General features: G+C 38.5%; 1 long non-coding RNA gene across 1 annotated transcript; it reads left to right on the forward strand.

The window, feature by feature from the left end:
- The first annotated feature begins 124 nt into the window (after window positions 1-124).
- LOC120318637 lies at window positions 125-14,198 on the forward strand. The gene is made up of 3 exons (XR_005559552.1): window positions 125-282; window positions 2,136-2,454; window positions 12,358-14,198. It is a non-coding gene; the product is annotated as an uncharacterized LOC120318637 (long non-coding RNA).
- Window positions 14,199-14,410: the final 212 nt, after the last annotated feature.

Here is a 14,410-nt window from a genome sequence, read left to right on the forward strand (position 1 = left end):
GCAATGACGGGCGGTTGCGCGGTGCCAATCAGAGCTCGGCGCTTCTCGGGGAGCAGCCAATGGAGGCCTCCCGCAGGGAAGTGACAAGGGCAGGACCAGACTTGAATCGAACCCCGCTCCCCCGCCTTCCCTTCCCTCCCTTTTACACTTTCTCCGCCCTGTTGGAGCGGTGTGTGGGGTACAGTAAGATGTATGCGCTGGATATTGCATAACTTGGCGGAGCGGAGGGGGCCGAAGGAGGAAGAAAGGGAAGGCAGCTGACATTGACGTAATCGCCCAATGGTGAGCCAGAGAGAGACCGGGGCCGAAGCGGAGAGTGAGCCTCCCTCTTTCTTCCCTGCTCCCAGACTGTTCAAAAACACGCCGGGCGATGTGTAGTCATATTGTAGACCTGACATCACAGGGGAGCGAAGCGGGGGTGGGGTGGGGTGGGGGGAAGGGAGGGTTGGAACGGGAGCTGAAAATATCCCTGGCGGCCGCTCGCGCCCCTCTGGTCTCACTCCCGCCTCCAAATAGGGGCGGCGGGAGGAGAATCATACACGCCTTCATCTGCTACATGAACCGCTTGCAATGGGCAGTCGCCGAGCGTGGGTATGGCGGTCGAGGTAGCCTGGGGTGTTGTCTTTCGTGCAAGAGAACCTGCTCGGTTTTGCATCGTGGGGAGGAAAAGTTTGCCTGGGACAGGGATAGATCAAAACAAGATTGAGGCGGGAGCTCCTGGGTCATTTTTTCCTCCGATCGGCCCTGACAGCAGAAATAAAATGATCATTAACATTATCGTTATTGTTGCAAAAGTTGCTCGCTATCTCAAATGATAACCTGATTCAACACTTAAATGAGACGGGTTGTATATTCTGTGTCCACTAAGTAGATCTTTTAATGCTGCTTTGGAAAATGGTATCGCCTACATTTCTCAATTAACCTGCCACCCGGTCAGGATATCAGTGTAATCAATACTCCTCCATTGAATTATATTCACTTTAGTAACCAAATAAGACCCTTCTGAAGACAGATTGACTCATTATACTGCAGGGCTAGTAACTTCATTTAGTGAACCTCCAGGACACAGGCTTCTGCCACTTTGACTTGCAATTTCTAATTTCCATTTAGAAATTATATTCTTAAATCACATTTTCAGCTGGCAAATCAATTCATACTGCTAATTTTAACATTTTTATTTCTTCCTTTAAAAAGGGCAAATGCATTTCCAGGAATGCTTCATTAGAGGTGGATAGTTCTTGTACTTTGTTTTTGCTGTTTGCTTGACTTACAGTATTCTCTGTGGTCTTAGTGCAATAGATATCAAAAGACAGAGTTCTTTCTGATGATCTTTGCATCAAAATCTTAGTGATATATGTATGTGTGTGTGTATATATATATATATATGTGTGTGTGTGTGTGTGTGGTGTATGTATGTATATGTATATATATTGGTTCAGTAAACACTTTTGCTGCTGGATTATGTTAGTAATCTGGATATAGTTTTATGAATATATTATATACTTCCACTGCATGGCTGATTTTGCAACTTTGCATAGTTCCAAAAATCTTGTGGCAACAGTTGACTAATAAAATTAAGCTATAACCATACACTGTTCTTCATTTTGTAGAATCAGACTAGCAAGAGTGAATGCTTCCCAAACTCCTTGAAAATCAGTGACTATTTGGCATTGTTGAGCAAGGTTTTAAAATAATTGTAAAATAGTGTTGCCCTCTTTCTTATGAAATAAGAATTTGTGTTCTAAGCAATTCATTTTGCAAAAACAAAAATGAAAAGTCCTTATTATATAAGCAGTTTAAAGTTGCTTTTACAGCACTCTGTAGTTTTCCTTTGAAATTGCTATCTTTATACAGAATCCAGATAACAAAATTGTTTTGCTGTTGGTCTTATGGCTTTTAAAAATCTGATCTGTATCTTTATGTATGAATGTAAGTATCATTTTATGCTGTTGTAATACCACTTGGTGCAGGTTAGAAAAGCAAAGTATATTGAAGCTTTTCAGGATTCCTACACTAATAAGTAAAATCTTCCTGCTTGAAAACTCAGAATTTTGGTATTGTTTAGGGCAATGGTTCTTGACCTTGCAACTTTAAGATGTGGGCTTCAACTCCCCAAATATATTTCTTTATTTTAGAAACATATACAACCATTCAGTTGACACACAGTGAACCTCCGCATCTTACAATACAACAAATCCACAATACAAAACCCATAAAACACTATTTCACCCCATGATGATAGATGATCTTATCCAGCAGTTTCATGTAGATGTTAAACAGGAGCAGAGAAAGCACTGACCCCTGTGGGACCCTTGATCTGACCTCTCACTACCAATCAACACGAACTGAAAATGGTCTCAGAGGAAGGAAGTGAAACAGGAGTGTGCCCTCTTCCAACCACTGGAGTTGCTCAAGAAGGATACCATGGTTGATGTTATTGAAAGTCGCTGAGAGGTAAGAAAATTGAGAATGGATGCACTATCCCTATAATGCTACTGCCAGATATTAATATCATGGTCTCTTTCATCATTCTCAGTTCTTCTGTATACCATGGGGAAAGACACTGCTTGGGCACAATCCTATCTAAAATCACAGTCACCCTCCTATTCCAAGTAGCGACTATTATCTTGGTAGAGCTATACAGCAGGTCATTCGTTATAATTTCTAGCTGTCTCTGAAACTCATCAGGATCCATCAATCACCAGGGGCAGAATGATCTAATAGGTGCAGAGAAGAGCAACAAAGATGATTAGGGGTCTGGAGGCTAAAACATATAAAGAACAGTTGCTGGAATTCGGTATGTCTAGTTTAATGAAAAGGACTAGGGGTGGCATGATAGCCGTGTTCCAATATCTAAGGGGTTGCCATAGACAAGAGGGGGTCAACCTGTTCTCCAAAACATCTGAAGGCAGGATAAGAAGCAATAGATGGAAACTAATCAAGGAGAGAAACAACCTAGAACTAAGGAAAAATTTCCTAACAGTGAGAACAATTAATCAGTGGAACAACTTGTCTCTAGAAGTTGTTAATGCTCCAACACAGAAAGTTTTTAGGAAGAGATTGGACAACCATTTGTCTAAAATAGTCCCTTCCAACTCTATCATTCTGTTATTCTGTTAATATGTCTTTCTTTCCTGTGAGGGATATAGTCCAGGAGAAGCTCATAGCTGTCAGTTCATGATCGTGACAGAAGGATCAAGGATAGGTTGACCATTTCCAGTCAGGTATATTTCTGAGAGAGAGACTGCACCCAGCCCCAGCCACGCATGGATGATAAGTGCCAGATTAGGGTGATCGTTACAGCAAAGGGAGGGGGTCTTTGATGAGTATTTTCCTTTATTTTTTCCTGTTACATAAAATCAGGAAATGCCTATGTGGAAATACCATTTTAATTTTCACTTCCAAAACTGAGTACTACTTGTACTTTAATGGACATTTACCAAAAGTGAACCAAAAGAAACTATAGTTACATTATAACTGAGACCAATGAATATGAGGCAATGTTTACTGGTGCTGCTGACTGAAGAAACATCAAATATTGTGCAATAACCACATAGAATGCAAAAGGAAAATGTGTTTGTTTTGTTACAATCTCTCACTTTCTCTAAAATTATAAATTTCCTATTTACTCTAGTTAAAAATATACACAGAGGGAAACATTAAAACAAAATCAATTAGGTTTTTTTATTTTTCTATGTTGGTAATGTGATGTCTGGCTCACAAATGTGGCATCAAAACATTATTTTCCAGACCTCTTTTTTGTTTCTTACTGGCTCTTCTAAGCATTTCCCAAGATATGAGTATTCAAATCAAATATAAGTCATATGGGGAGCATCCTCAAACATGTTGGGCCAGTGTTTCCACATTCTTCCTCCCCCCCCCCCATCTTCACCTTTGAATCAAGCCTGGGAGAAAGCATGTTTTGGGCTAATATTCAGTGTGCACCATCAGAGTTATGCAATTATGAATAACAAGGCTTTATTATGCACTCTTACAAACCTGAAAGTACACACGCATCTACTGAACATTTTTTTTAAATAAAGGAACCTTAAATGCTCTGCATTATTTCCCAGATAACTGCTGTTATAGCATTACACTTGTGGCTTGAATACATCCACTAGAAACATCAAATATAAAGCTTATCTGATCTTTCAAAGTCCCCTTTCATTTTCTATAATTGCAGCATGAGGCAATGAAGTGTGATGGTTATTTGTATTATAAGCACAGTGGATACTATAACACATATGTTGATATGCAACTACAGAGCAGCTATTAGATGTGAAGAAGTCAGCACAGTAGTGAATCCAAAACATTAGTAAAGCCTGTGTTCCAGTCTAAAAAAACAAATTTGCAAAGTACAATTGATTCTCAATAACAATCAATCAATATCCAGTTTGCACTCAAAGCTCTTCTCCAGAACATTTTTCTTCCCTGCTATATACTTTGCATCTCATCCTTTTTTCCTCTACCTTCTTTCTGAAATCCTGACATGCTGAATGTGCCATGATTAATAAACTTACTAGGCTGCTTACAAAATTACCCTTCAGATATTTATGTCAATTGACATCATGAAGTGATCAAGAGAAAGAGATGGTCAGATAGAAGCAATTATGTATGTGCTCTGCGGAGGCCCACTTCATACTGTTTATATGACAAACAAGAGCAAACAAACAAATGAGATACATTCAGTTCCAGATAACTGAGGCTCCAAACCTTAAATATAGTAAACATACAGATATTTAAATAATAGAAGAAAAACAAAGTATAGCTGTATCCTGTAATCTTGCTGATAATTTGGAACTCTCCAAGCATTTATGTACAGCAGTGCAAGTTTAGGGAATAAAATGAGAAATACAGCTCAATTAAATGTGAACTGGCAAGAGAATATTTGTTATCCTATTTCAACTGATTTGCAAGAGATTTAGAATAGGCTAAAGCAACTTTCCCTAATCTGTATCTCTTCAGATATGTTCAATTTCAGTTGTAAAAATTCTAAGCCGGCATGATCAAAGAATATACTAGAAGTCTAACATATCTGAAGAGCACTATATCATGAAAGATAGGATTAGAGAAAATATATGACCCATTAGATGATTAATTAGTGGAATTAAGATGTGGGGATGACCAATATCTTCCATGGATTTTAATAAGGATCTATCAGTGGCATTACCATGATGTATTATGCAAATACAAAGTCTAGGGCAGCTGAACCAGTTAGTGAGATCCATTTTGGTGTAACAATTAAAGGCACTGACCTTTAATCAGTGAGACTTTTAAGTCCGGTCCTACTTTAAGCATGAAGCCTGTTGTGTGTGACTGTGGGCCAATCACTCTTTCTCAGCCCTAGGATGGAGGCTGCCACAAGCCACTTCTAAAAATGTTGCCAAGGAAGGTACATAAAGTTATGAAGGCAGTCTTCAGGAATAACAACTGACTCGAAGGCACACACAAGGAGAAACAGCTGCTAGAGAGCAATCATAGAGAAGAACAACTGTTTCTTTGCTCTGCTGAGTGATTTTCCAAGAAATATGTTTGTATGCATGTGAGGAGATCAACTGAGACATCAAAGTAGAAGTAAACTTATAGGTTTAAAGACAAAATTGTTTCCCTTGTTAGAAGGAAAGTATCATCTGTTTCATTCCATTCTATTTACCTCCAAACATTCTATTTGTTCCGTCCCAGTTGCTTGACTCAAACCTTAGCTGACTAATCTATTGATTGTTTGCTCAGACTAGTAGTTCACTTTTTAAGAAGAAACTAATCTTTTATGCATAGAGAAGTAGAGAATTACATCTGATTTTTTTTGTGGTTGGAGATTTTTTTTAAGGCTGTTAGGGGCTTTTGAATATCTGGCTTAACTTCAGTGCTGTCCATCAAGTATGTTATTTGAAGATGTCAAAAATATAGTCTAGTCCATCTGGAATATACCATGACCAGATCTGCAGGCTTGCTATATCTCATCAGTGTGTCAACTCCTGGAATAGATGACTCATCCTCTTAAAGCGATTATCTTTCAAAAATCTGCCCCCCCCTTTTCTCCTGGCCCAATACTGTTATGATCCTTTTGCAGGGCTGCTGAGCTGCTGGGTATAAAGTTACATTACAGTTTCATTTGTGCCATTGCATAGCAGCTTTTGAAAATAACTAGAAGAGATCAAGATCAGTTTTTAAATTGATTGAAGAGCTGGCAACCCACTGCAAATATATAACAGGAAGAAATAAGATTGAGTATAAATCAGTCACTATATCATTTAGCTGTATGGGTTACACATTTTACAACAACAACAACAACAACAACCACCACAACAACAACAACAACAACAACAATAATAATAATAATAATAATAATAATAATAATAAAGTTGGAAGGGAGTTTGGAGGTCATCTGGTCCAACCTCCTGCTCAGGCAGGAAACCCTATACCATTTCAGACAAATGGCTGTCCAGTCTCTTCATAAAAACTTCCAGTGTTGGAGCATTCACAGCTTCTGGAGGCAGCTTGTTCCACTGATTAATTGTTCTAACTGTCAGAAAATTTCTCCTTAGTTCTAGGTTACCTCTCCCTCTTTGGTTAGTTTCTATCTGTTGCTTCTTGCCCTGCCTTCAGGTGCTTTGGAGAATAGCTTGACTCCCTCTTCTTTGTGGTAGCCCCTGAACACTGGAACACTGCTATCATGTCACCCCTCATTCTTCTCTTCATTAAACTAGACATACCCAATTCTAGCAACCGTTCCTTATATGTTTTAGCCTTCAGTTCCCTAATCATCTTTGTTGCTCTCCTCTGTACTCTTTCTAGAGTCTCAGCATCTTTTTTACATCGTGGTGACCAAAACTGGATGCAGTATTCCAAGTGTGGCCTTACCAAGGCATTGAAGAGTGGTATTAACACTTCATGTGATCTTGATTCTATCCCTCTATTAATACAGCATAACACTGTGTTGGCTTTTTTGGCAGCTGCAGCATACTGCTGGCTCATATTTAAGTGATTGTCCACTAGGACTCCGAGATCCCTCTCATAGTTGCTACTATTGAGCAAGGTACCAGCTTTACTCTACCTGTGCATTTGGTTTTTCTTGCCTAAATGTAAAACCTTACTTTTTTCACCACTGAATTTCATTTTGTTAGACAGCGCCCAATATTCAAGTCTGTCAAGATCCATCTGTATCTTAAACCTATCTTCTGGAGTGTTGGCTATTCCTGCCAGCTTGGTGTCATCTGCAAATTTGATGAGTTCCCCATCTATCCCCTCATCCAAATCATTGATGAAGATGTTGAAGAGCACTGGGCCCAGAACAGAGCCCTAGGGCACCCCACTACACACTTCCCTCCATGTAGATGCGGTTCCTTTGAGGACCACATGCTGAGTACGGCCGGTCAGCCAGCTATGAATCCATCTGGTCGTGATGCTGTCTAATCCACATTTTTCTATCTGATCAAATAGTAGCTTGTGATCTATTTTATCAATGTTTGACACTTCAGGATTTCAGAGATCCAGGGCTTAGTTTTGGTCTTTTCTACTTTCCCATCCCAGGACTGTTCTATTTTGATTATACTTACTGTATACTTACTGCAATGTTAATCTTGGCAAGTTTAAGATGTATGGACTTCAACTCCCAGAATTCCTCAACAAGCATGGGGAATGGTTCCCTGCATGGCTGGCTTGGATATTCTGGGAACTGGAATTCAACCAACTTAAAGTTGCCAAGGTTGAGAAACACTGCAGTAAAGCAACACTCAGACAACCAAGGAGCTGTGGACAGTTTATGCAAAACCCTAAATTATATAGATAAGCAAAATGTTATCTAGGGCAGAACAAAACTGAGCAGCCCTGCTAGCTTACCACTATCTTACTTTGTCTCCCATTTATTTTGCCCCATGTTTAAGGCAATGATTCAAAACTGTATACATTCACAAATAGAAAATTGGACTTTTTAAAAAATAGCACCTGCAGTACCAACATATTTTTAGTGCCTCCTACCACTCTGCTGATTGCTAGGTACATGCCTCATTTTCATGTTATAAATACATAGGTGTGCTATGTTATTTATCACATGCCTTTTGACAGTTATTTTTGGAAAAGTATCAGAAAGAATGCTTCAGACCTGGAAAGGACTATGTACAGATTCTAGTTTGAGAAGCTTGTTATAATTCAGGATTTATTATGGCAGCCATTAATTTTCAGATTCAATAGAGTTATGTTTGCTTTTTTCCTGCATTTGACCCACTCCTGTAAGCCACACAGATCTTATTCATATGAATAATTGTTTTGGATTTGTAAATTATTATTCATATGAGCAAAGTTTTACAGTTCTCAACTGTGGTGCTTTTGAATTCCCACCGAAGTATTTTAACTATAGTCATTACTGACCACAAATTACCTAATGATACATCTGAAGAGTAATGTTTAAGATGCAGTTACATGTAGAGTTTCTTCAGAAGTCATTTAAAAGAAGAAAAAGCAAATAGGTGATGAATCATTTGCTGAAAGCTACAAGAACAATACAGCAGGAAATCCCCCTTTATAAAGCTAATTTGGGGTATTGGTTAAGGCAGTGGCCCACAACCTTTTGGGCACCAGGGACTGGTTCTGTGGAGAGGGATTTTTCCGTGGATCGGAGGGTGTGTGGTTTCGCATGCTTGTTTGCAAGGCCAGGTTTCTGGCATGCTGCAGAATGGTGCCGGTCCACAGACTGCAGGCTGGAGAACCCTGGGTTAAGGCATGAGACTAGAAACCAAGTTTGTGAGTTCTAGTCCCGCTGTGAGCATGAAGCTGGTTGGGTGACCTTGGGCCAGTCACTTTCTCTCAGTTCTAGGAATGAGGCAACGGCAAACCATTCCAGTCTTTGAGAAATGGATACATTTGAATGAAAAGGGGGGAAAAAATAGAAGCACGGTATAGAAGCAAATCCTCCAAAGCAACATTTCAGGGTTCAGCTGTCTCTACTTTGGTGTTCTCTGGTAGGACTGGGAAGCAATTCTCTACATTCTTACCTCAGATTCAGGGACAGAAGAGAGCTCAATTTCGATTCTTTGTTAGCTGGTCAAAGATTAAAGGAAAATTTCACAAAGCTATTTCTACAGGCTTTGGGCAATCCCCAATTTGAGATTGGACTTTAATTTGCAACCTGTAATGGTTCCATAATATAATTGCTAAAGCAGAAGCAGGAAATATGTTACGGTTCAAATATATCACTGAACTACAGATCCCAGTAACCTTAGCCACTTAACCTGATAATAGTGAAATTATGCCAGGAATTGCAATTCACGTAATTGGTGAGAAGCAGGGGCACAGTTTCTCAATCATATTGTAAAAGGAAGTGTCATGGGGAAATCAGCCTTGAACTGTAGTAAAACAGGTTTTGCATACCTGTAGAAGATTGATTGGGTCTAGGCAACTGTGACAAAGTTTTCTTGTCAAATATATATTGAGGAAAGAGGGATATTGATTTTGTTTGTCACATTGGAGTTCACCTAGGTCCTCTGTTTATTCAAAGATGCTCCTGCTATAAGGATTTGAATTTGAGAACTGCTCATTTGTAGATATAAGAACTGCCCTCCAACAAAACCACTCATTTGTGACCAAAGTTTCTACAGTTAAGAACTAGAATCCCATTCAAGAATCTCTACCCTTAACATAAGCTGCTCACATTATATGCAGATGTATTTATTTTCATTTGGAAACATTTGAACGTTTGACTGATGTCTGTCCAAATTTGCAGAACGTAAGACTTATGCATGCATCTAAATATTTTGTTTGAGAGTAGAACAAAATAATCTGCCCCACCTCTAGGCTAAAATTAAATATTGAACTAGATTGCACAGTAGCTTATAGTTACTTCCTCTCAGTTTAGGTTTAAAACTTGCAGTAGAGTATTAACATGAATAATGTTGAATTGTAGTTCTGTGTGTCTGTGTCCAAACTGTAACACATAAGTACTAGCAACAGTGAGTAATGCAAGGTTGTTTTAAACTATTTCCATGTTTAGAGTTGCAATTTTCTAAAGTCATATGCATTCACAGTAGACCAGTAGTGGCGAACCTATGGCACATGTGCCAGAGGCCCTCTCTGTGGGCACACGCACCATTGCCCCAGCCCCGCCTCCGCCCGCAACCCCCTCCTCACCAGCAGCCTGCCCGGAGAGGCTCCCCCAAGTGCAACCCATGCAGAGCAGCACAGCCAAGCACATGGCAGCTGGGCAGCAGGGGCAAGACTCCGCCCTCACGCCCCATGACATGCAGATGATACTGCAGGGTGTGGGTGGAGGGCGTGGCTGCCATGGTGCTGCGAGGCTGCCTGGGCGATCTGTGGTAAGTGGCCCTGTGGGTGGCAGAGCGGGGTGGAGCAGGGGGCAGAGTGGGGCTGGGCCGGGGGGTGGGCCAGTTTTTGGGCACTCGGTCTCTAAAATGTTCGCCATCACTGCAGTAGACTATGCTGCATTGATGCCATAAGTCACTCTCTTCCAGTATTCCTTTCCAATGCATTGAAATACATTTGTTTGAAATTTTGTAATAGCAGGATTTTTAAAAGATGTTCCATAGTTTTAGGTATTTGATCATTGGCAGTAACTTCACTAATATTCAATATTAGCTACTGTACGTTGCGTGTCTTTATTGACTTCTATGGAATCCTTTAATGTGAATCAAAAAGTGCTTTATCCTGACCATGGCTCACTGATGGATGAAAATTATGTGCATGCAGTTTATACTATAAATCAAGGTTATTTGCATTAAAGATAATGAATCTGTCACTTTCATTAGTTCTTCAGTTTTGCAAATATGTCAAGTTTTCATCTCTTTTTTTTTGCTAACATGTATGCTTTTATGCACTTATTTATTTATTTAAGTTTTTCTATCTCACCCAATTCAAAAGACTCTTGAACATTATAGTTATAAAAGCAATAATACAAATATATCAACATCGTTTTAAAAAGCAAGCAGTACTAATAAATCAACTTCCACAAGATGGATACCAATAACTTAGCCCAGAGATATAAACTGCTCTTTAAAGATCTGTAAAAACCATGAGGGAAGTTGCTTCACAGATGTCTAGGATGAGGTGGGGTAGTAAAGAGTTCCTACATATGGGGACTTTCATACTTTTTTTTTTTTTTACAATTTTGTCTAATGCAGTTGTAGTTTTTTCTTCATTTAATATTTTGCAAATAATCTATGTATTTCTATATATTCTTTCTTAACATACCTTTGTTATAAAAGAACATTGACAACATGACTTCATGTTGACTGACTTCACAATCAATTTAAATGATAATCAGACAACAAGAATTTCAGTCAACATAGACTCTGAGCTACATAGACTTTGTTATATATAGAATCAAATCCCCCATCCTTTCTCCTCTTTTTTTCCTTTGGGAAACTCTAGGAAAAGGAAGATGGACAAGAAGTGATGTGCCAGAGTGAGAAGGAGCAGAAAACTGAGATCAGTCTCCTTCAGCCCTAGTTTAAAGGTTGAAATGATCAGAAAGATGGAAAGGAAATCCAGATAAATTGAATTAGAAAAGAATAATTGATTAAAGGGGGCCACTTTAGTGGAAATAGAGCTTTAGGAAAAAGCAACGTACAAATATGGTAAATAAATGTCTACTTAGGACTATACTTAGCTTCTTTGTTTTCCATGTGTGTTTCAACCATCTTTATTTTCATGCTATAATTTAAAGACATCACATTGCATGTCAATGTGAACCAAATCTTCAAAAAAGCTATGCTATTAACCTCTCAAAAATAAAAAAGCTGATCGGGGAATCAGCACCATCTTGTGGCTTGGCAGCAATTTTATACTTACTTTTTATATTCTGTTATGTCCTTTTTCTGATTCCACTCATTTCCATTTGTAAGTTTCCTGGGTTCCTAAGCAGCACTGTATTTTACTTTTTTCCAAAATTGATTCCCTGCATTCTAATATTTAAGGTTAGAGGAGGTAGTGGGGTTAAAATGTTATCTTCCTTTTTAGCAAAGTTTAATTTTGTATATATCCTATGAGACTGTTTTATTTCCAAGCCGGGGAGGGGCTAATATAGCAATAAGGCCACATACCTTCATGTGTGATGGTATGTGGGAATGACCTTTGGAGGTTGGGGGCAGAGCCGTGATCAGAGCAACAGGCAGCTTAGCCCCCAGCAGGAATGTGGGTGTGACAAACATCTCAGAAGAGAACCTTTCTAGTTTTGGGGCTGTAAGAAATGTACTTTCAGACTTGTAAGATTATGTTAATGTAATAACATAAAGTAGTAGTAGAATTAATTCATTAAGTATTTTGTTTTGTCTGGATTACCACAAGGCTGACATAATGCTATGCAAAGATGAAACATTTGCAATTATTGAATTTTATTTTATTTTTCAGTTTTGCAATATAACTGCCAGAGAGTAAGGCAGAATGTGGAACCCCTATCTCTGATACACAAGTACAGTTCAAGAGAAGATGCCAGGTGACACATTTTCTGGAAGAGAAAGGTTCACGGCAAAAATTATCTACTTCATGGGGCAGGGGATGGAGGATTTTTGGGAAAAAAAGGTTTGAAAATTCAATTCTTCTATTTTTTTAGTTTAAAATTCTTAGCAAGTTGCAGTACAATATTTAAAATGCATATTTCAAATAATAATTAAGTTTTATTTGTGTATTTGCTGAAAATGTAAAGTGCAATATATTTAGTTCACATTTGAATATAAAGTTATTTATCCACCATCCCTACAAAATTTCTCATCTCCCATAAAATATGTGCTGTGGCGAGGCTAGTTCATACAGGCACATTTTTCCTTCCCTTCTGAAAATATATATTTATAGGAATATATAAATAGCATCTTAATACTGTAACTAAAAGGTTAGAATATGCAAGCCGCCTGGATAAGGTTACCAAGAATGAAATCAATAAAGAAGGTTATAGCTCACATTCCTAATCATTTGTGCATAAATATTCTAAACTGGCATTGGTATATTATAAAAAATATACTACACATGATTCTCAACTTCCCCTTCTGCTGTTGGCTATTAATGCAATTTTATCTCTTTTTTCCCCCAAGTCAGTGGCTTTATTAAGAGGCCTTGAATGAATGGAAGAGGAGGCAAATGGCTTATGCACTTTTCAACAGGATAAGGGTGAAGTACTCATACCTTCTGTCCCTAGTCAAAGGAAGGGTTAATGGATTCTACTCTATCTCACCCCATATTTTAAATCTATAGATTTATATAGTTTATAATGCTAGTTTATAATACTAGCTGATATAAATGGGCTAGTATTAAGTATTCTGATTCTATTTGAAGTAACAGTGGAGTAGGATGTGACAAACTTTATTGGATGTCCTGGTTATTGAATGTAATGCCCAGACAACATTTTCAGTGAGCCTGTTCTGGAAACTTTCTTTTCTATGCTCAGAATGAAGTTTTGAAAGTGAAAACCACTGATAAATTACAGATTTGTTCTTATTTCCTGTAATTTATGAATTGAATACCCATCAACCTCACACAATTACAATTAGGGAAACCTTATTTTGTGACAGTGGGCATAACTTCTGGATATAATGCTCGGTTATTGAGAAATGAAACACAGCATTTGTCTCCCTACACTTTTTATTTCACACCAGTAGCCTGCTTGATAGTTTACTGTATGGGACCAGAACAAATGACCTTATAGTTGGCAAATGAAATAAAGGTGACAGAATAAAAATGCACGGGCTAAGACAAGTCAGATCCTAGTGAAAAAATAAATAATGTATGACTAACCTGCCTAGGACAGTTTTTTTCTATGAGAGCTCTTCCTAAAACAGATGGGAAAACTACAGTACTCCTATTCCAAAATTGAAAGGGGCTTCATTTGATGAAGAAAAAGTCGGATACATTTTGTCTCTTTCCTTTGTTTGTCAGAACTGATTTATTTACCCTTTAAAAAAGTCTCTATAGTACTGGTAATGTAGCGACATCATTTTATTTCATCTGCGGCTTATAGGGAACATAAATATTTCTATTTGTTTGGGCAATAGATATATTTCTTCAAAAATCCAGACTGATGCAAATAGAAAACTGTTGAAAAATTGTGTTGGTCTCCCATGGAAAATGAGACACGCATGCAGGTATCTCGGGATGGGAGCCCAGAGCTGACTCCAACACCCTATTTTATTGTTACTAACGTTTTTACATCACACAGCGTAATCAAAAGACGTATATAGGGGTGGTTACAATGTATCAAATAACAGACACTCTCCAGATGCAAGGCTACTGCAGGTGTTCTTATCAGACTCTGTCCAAATGGCTGATGAATGTATCCTGTGTCTGGAGCAGTCCGTTTGTTATCTCAAGGCCTTTGTGGGAGCATGTCCATGGACATATTTGTGCAATTAATCCCACAAAAAATGATGATGATGATGATGAAGGGATAGCCCTCTTTCTAGAAGACAAATAA

The sequence above is a fragment of the Crotalus tigris genome, unplaced genomic scaffold, assembly GCF_016545835.1.
Source record: "Crotalus tigris isolate CLP2741 ecotype Arizona unplaced genomic scaffold, ASM1654583v1 scf7180000020342.816771, whole genome shotgun sequence".
Lineage (NCBI taxonomy): Eukaryota > Metazoa > Chordata > Lepidosauria > Squamata > Viperidae > Crotalus > Crotalus tigris.